The 6,000-nt window shown below is 56.1% G+C and overlaps 1 pseudogene; it reads left to right on the top strand.

Annotated features, from left to right (window-relative positions):
* Nucleotides 1–206: 206 nt before the first annotated feature.
* The window catches only part of LOC147660931 (CTTNBP2 N-terminal-like protein), an 81,488-nt pseudogene continuing 75,694 nt past the window's right edge, over nt 207–6,000 (top strand).

The raw sequence follows: 6,000 nt of genomic DNA, 5'->3' as shown, positions 1-6,000 counted from the left end.
CCAGCAGCCCAGCCCAACAAGGAGGGACAAGAAGAAGAGGAAGGACTCCGTACACCCTGGGACAAGAGGAAGGAAGGGACACCCCGGCCCCATTCCACACCACCAAAGGGCAGGGCCACCAAATTAGAACGAAACGCCGCCCAAAAGCAGGCGCACAATCCCACGGATCCCAAAATAGCAAAGAGTCCGCGAAGGGAAGCACCATTATGGGAGTCCCCCAAGCAGATCCGTCCACCAAGGCAAAACCCAGCGAGCAGACACAGAGGACCCAGCCACCGGCTCCACCGCACCAAGGGTCGCAAAGGAAAAAGCCTGCCCAGAAGTCCAACTGCAGTCCCAACCCAGAAAAAGAGGCAGAGGGACCCACAATCAGCAAACCAGCACAGAAAACACGGACAGCCACACGAAGCGACCGAACCCAAAAGCCAGGGCAAGACGCAGCCCGGACCGCAAAACCAGAGGTAGCAAAAGCCAGCTTCAAGGTCCCCCATCCCGCACGACCACAGGAGAAGAAGGAACCGCAACCACGGACACCACCAGGCACCGAGCTGCCACACCAGCCACCGGGATCCCCTCGCCACACAGCCAGGATACCCCAGCGAACCATTGTAAAGGAAACCCCAATCGCTACACAGCCAGGACACCTCCAGAAACCGGGGAAAGGCAAGTCCGCCAAACATCCCCCACACCCCCTCCTGCACAGCATACACAGAGATCGAGGAAAGGGGAGGCCCACAAGCCCCAACAATAGGCGAAAGGTGAAAAAGTCTACAGACTGTCCACCCACCCAGGGCCTATGGAACCAAAAAGCGACCCGAACACGGAGCAGAAAACCACTAAGGCACGCCCCCCCGGACCCAACCAATCCAAGACAGGATCCACGTGGCAGAAGCAACCTGACCATGCCCAAAGGAAGGAGCAGCGGAAGACCCAGCGACCACCACCTCCCCGTGACAGCAGAGCCCATACATGCCAAAACCACATCTCTAACAGGGGCACAGAACAGAGAAAGGAGCGCCCAGACCAAGCAAAGCAAGATCCACAAGGGCCAAACAGGGAATGCCACACCCCCCCAGGCCAGCAGGCCAGTCCAAACAAGACAGAAAGAGGGAGACCCGGACTCCCCCAAACCCCATGGTCCTGCCAAAGCAGTAACTCAAATGTACCCGAAACAACAGGCATCCAAGGGGAATAAAAAACGGCCGCCAAGCAGACCGACCCACACGTACCTGAAAGGAGGCCAGACCGCCACGCCACTGGCGAGCAGAGAAGCCAGCCGTGCACAACACACCTCCCCTCCCACCCTAGGTGAACTCGCCAGGGCAGGGAACCAACCCGGAAGAGGAGAGGCCCCAGCAGGAAGACAGTCGCGCTACCACCACAGGTCACCGCCTTAAACAAAAGCCATGCCCCCAAAAAAGGGGCATAGAGCGACCCACGGCAGGAGAAAGAGGCCAGGGGAGGAACCAAGGACACGCAGCCCCAGCACACAGAGTCCCGACCCCCAAAAGCACCAGCCCCACGCATCTGTCACGAGGCGCAGCCCAATACATCCAGAACACCAGGGCGCCCCCAAACTGAAGGACAAACGGAACGCATTAAATGCATATGGACACTTGCATAGCGCACTACTCACCCGCAAGGGTTGGAATAGGCACTGAGGCAAGAATTATCGGGTCCGTGGAAGTTTGAGCCCAAGACCCGCCGAGGCGGGCCCTAGAAAGAACAGGCAGCCCAAAACAGGACCGAAAGAGAGCAGCTTCCACATGAAAAGCAACCTGCCTCCCAACAGACACGGGAACACGTCAAGTCAAGTCATAAAATTTATATAGCGCACTACATACCTAGAGGGTTTCAAGGCGCTTAGGAAGGGGAGGAGGATTATTTGTCAAAAATCCACGTTTTAATCTGCTTTCTGAACACTAGGTGATTCTGGGTGAGGCGAAGGTAAGCGGGGAGTGAGTTCCATGTTTTGGCAGCCAGGTATGAGAAGGATCTGCCTCCCATGGTGGTCTTGTTGATGCGAGGTACAGTGGCGAGGGCTTGGTTGGAAGAGCGAAGTTGGCGGGAGGGGGTGTAGAAGGACAGTCGAGAGTTGAGGCAATCTGGTCCGATGTCGTAGAGTGATTTGTGTGCGTGGGTAAGCAGACGGAAAGTAATCCTCTTATTGACGGGTAGCCAGTGGAGGTCTTTAAGGTGACTAGAGATGTGTTTGTTGCGTGGGATGTCTAATATGAGCCTGGCTGAGGCGTTTTGGATTCGTTGTAGTTTCTTCTGGAGTTTAGCGGTGGTACCTGCGTAGAGGGTGTTTCCGTAGTCCAGTCGGCTCGTGACTAGAGCGTGGGTGACTGTTTTCCTTGTTTCGGAGGGGATCCAGCGAAATGTTTTTCTGAGCATGCGAAGAATGTTAAAGCAAGAAGAGGATACGGCGTTGACTTGTCTGTTCATTGAGAGTGAAGAATCCAGGATGACGCCAAGGTTCCGTGCGTGGTCTGTCGGGATGGGTGCATTTCCAAGGGCTTCCGGCCACCAGGAGTCGTCCCATGCAGAGGGGGATTTACCTAAGATGAGGACTTCTGTTTTGTCTGAGTTCAGTTTCAGACGGCTTTGTTTCATCCATTCGGCGACTTCTTTCATTCCTTCGTGTAGGTTAGTTTTGGCGGTGCTGGGGTCCTTGGTGAGAGATAGGATCAGTTGAGTGTCATCCGCGTAAGAGATGATGTTGAGGTTGTGTTGGCGGGCGATGGCCGCGAGGGGGCTCATGTATACGTTGAAGAGGGTGGGACTGAGTGAGGATCCTTGTGGTACGCCGCAGATGATTTCAGAGGCCTCGGACTTGAATGGTGGGAGGCGGACTCTCTGGGTTCTTCCGGTGAGGAACGAGGTGATCCATTCCAGTGCCTTTCCTTGGATTCCGGTGTTTCTGAGGCGTTGTAAAAGGGTGCTGTGGCAGACTGTGTCGAAGGCTGCAGAGAGGTCGAGAAGGATGAGGGCGACTGTGTCTCCATTGTCCAGTAGAGTTCGAATGTCGTCTGTTGCTGCGATGAGGGCGGTCTCAGTGCTGTGTTTGGCTCGGAAGCCAGATTGTGAGGGGTCGAGTGATTTGTTGGCTTCGAGGAAGGCGGCGAGCTGGTTGTTGACAGCTTTCTCGATGACTTTGGCCGGGAATGGAAGAAGCGAGATGGGGCGGTAGTTTTTGAGTTCGGTGGGGTCTGCTGTTGGTTTTTTCAGAAGGGCGGTGAGTTCAGCGTGTTTCCAGTCTTCTGGGAAGGTAGCGGAGTTGAAGGAGCAGTTGATGACGTCTCGGAGGTGCGGAGCTATGATGGAGTCTGCTTTGTTGAAGATGTGGTGAGGGCATGGGTCTGTGGGGGATCCAGAGTGGATGGAATTCATCAGGCGGATGGTGTCCTCAGTGGAGATTGGGTTCCAGGCGTTAAGGGTGTTAACGAGGGGAAGATGGTCAGCTGATGGTAGGGTGGGTTGGCTTCCGGGTTGGTTGTCAAAGCTGTTGTGGATGGCAGCAATCTTGTTGTGGAAAAAAGAGGCTAGGGAATCGCAGAGGGTTTGAGAGGGGGTGATGTCGTTGGAGTTGGCCGAGGGGTTGGAAAATTCCTTGACGATGTTGAAAAGTTCCTTGCTGTTGTGGGCGTTGTTGTCAAGTCGATCCTTGAGTGCTGTTTTCTTGGCTTTTCGGATCAGTTGGTGGTGAGTACGGATGGCGCTTTTGAAGGCGTCCTTGGTGCTGGTGGATGGGTCTTTTTTCCAGGCCTTTTCAAGGGAGCGGCACAGTTTCTTGGACTTCTTGAGGTCATCGTTGAACCATGAAGCCTTCTTGATGCCAAGTTTGTGTTGACGTTTTTTCAGTGGTGCTAAGGTGTCGGCGGTGTTGGATAACCAAAGGGAGAGGTTGGAGGCGGCTTCGTTGGCGTTAGAAGAGAGGGCTGGGGAGGTTTGAAGGAGCGATGTGGAGATCTGCTCCGTGGTGATTTTGTTCCAGTTTCTTTGCAGAGTTGGTTGGAGGTGGATGATGGGTTTCGGCTTGTTGTAGGTGAAGTGAACGCAGCTGTGGTCAGTCCAGAGGAGATCCGTAGTGTGGCTGAAGGAGACATGGTTGCTGGAGGTGAAGATGGGGTCGAGTGTGTGACCTGCGATGTGGGTGGGGGAAGTGACCAGTTGTTTAAGTCCGAGGTTGGCGAGGTTGTCCAAGAGGGTGGCGGTGTTGCGGTCGTTGATCTTTTCAAGGTGGAAGTTGAGGTCTCCCAGAAGGATGTAGTCTTTGGAGGGGAGCGCGTGTGGGGTGATGAAGTCCGTGATGTCTTCACTGAAATTTGCGCGGGGTCCTGGTGGCCTGTAGAGGAGGGTGCCTCGGAGTGTGGTTTTGGGGTCGGTGTGGATCTGGAAGTGAAGGTGTTCGGAGTTAGCGAGGTTGGCGTCAGAGCTGGTTGAGATGCGGATTGATTTCTTATGGACGATAGCGATTCCTCCTCCTGTATGGTCGGTGCGGTCCTTGCGTGTGATCTTATAGTCATCAGGGATAGCGATGGCGATGTCAGGGGCGGAGGAAGCGTTCATCCATGTTTCCGTTAGGAAGGCGACGTCAGGAGAGATGGTGTCTAGTAGGTTCCAAAGGTCAATGGCGTGCCTGTGGACCGAGCGGGTGTTGAGAAGGATGCATTCTAGGTGGTTGGGGTCGGGAATCTGTGTTGTGGTCGCAGCGGAGATGTTGTCGGTGCCGCTAAATTTGCAGGAGAGGCAGGAGAACGGTCCATGGGTGCGTCCAGGAGCGGTTTGGACGCAGTTGGGGGCGCGACCGGGGTTAAGGGCTAGGAGGGTGGCGGCATCGTTGGTAACGCGGGGGGGCTGGGCAGCGCGAGGGGCAGGGGGTCTGGCGCTGGGCGCGGTCCAGGCGCGGACGGGCGTAGACGGGCTTACCTTTGGCGCACCTTCGGCGCGGATTGGGCGCGGTCGCTGCGCGTAGACGCTGCGCGTTAGGTCATTGGTCATAAATGGATGGTGAAGGGGGCGGAGCGTGGGAGGGGTAGCAGCTGGGAGGCGGTAGCGGGGAGGAGGGGCGGCCCGGGGAGCACCAACACAGACAAGATGGAGGGTGAAAGTGAAACTGAGGCAGGGGCAGCAAATGGGATCAGAGCGCCTACAGCAATGCGGAGCGGAGCGAGCAGCGCTGAATGCCAATACAGGTCAGTTACAGTGTCTTCAAAAAGTGCCACGATGTGATGTAAAACACTGCGCCACCACAGATAACACACAGCGCTACACAGAGCGAGTTAGGATGAATGCCCACACAGCGCTATCACACTGATACACAGCGCTATACAGAGAGAGCTAGCCTTAAATGCACACACAGCGCTAACACAGTAATCCACAGCGCTAGCAACGATACCCAAATGCGGTCAGTAGCAGTCTTAGAGCGTGGGCCCAGGGAGTGGGAGAGGGAGCGACCGTTCTGGAGCAAGTCCCGGACATTCCAAAGGAAGCATACAGGCACAGCATCGCAAACCCGGCCCACTGTGTGAACCAAAGCAATGCCCCCTAAAAAGGGGCAGGGAGCGACCCGCGGCCAGAGATCACGAAGCCCAGGTAGACAGAGCCCCGTCCATTTAAATGCTCAAAGCGATTCCCCGCAGGGATATTGCAGAGCCTGTTCTCTCAGCCGCTTTATGCAATGCTCTGTGCGCATCCAGTACGATATGTGCATCGCGCACTGCCTCCCAGGTAACAAAACCAAAAAGGAAAACACGAGCCCGAGACGAGCACCGAGCCCCCAAACACACCTCCAAGGAGGAGCCAAACCGCCACGCCACTGGCGAGCAGAGAAGCTAGCCGCGCCCAACACACCCCCCCTCCCTCCCCGGGTGCACCCGCTAGGGCAGGGAACATACCCGGAAGAGGGGAGGCCGCAGCAGGGAGACACCACCCCACACCAGGCAGTCAAGGCCCCCCAACCCCACGGTACCGCTAAAGCAGGGACTCAAAAGTACA

Source organism: Lissotriton vulgaris, unplaced genomic scaffold (assembly GCF_964263255.1).
Source record: "Lissotriton vulgaris unplaced genomic scaffold, aLisVul1.2 SCAFFOLD_792, whole genome shotgun sequence".
Taxonomy (NCBI): Eukaryota; Metazoa; Chordata; class Amphibia; order Caudata; family Salamandridae; genus Lissotriton; species Lissotriton vulgaris.
Note: the sequence above shows the minus strand (reverse complement) of the source record. Positions and strands in the feature narration are given on the sequence as shown.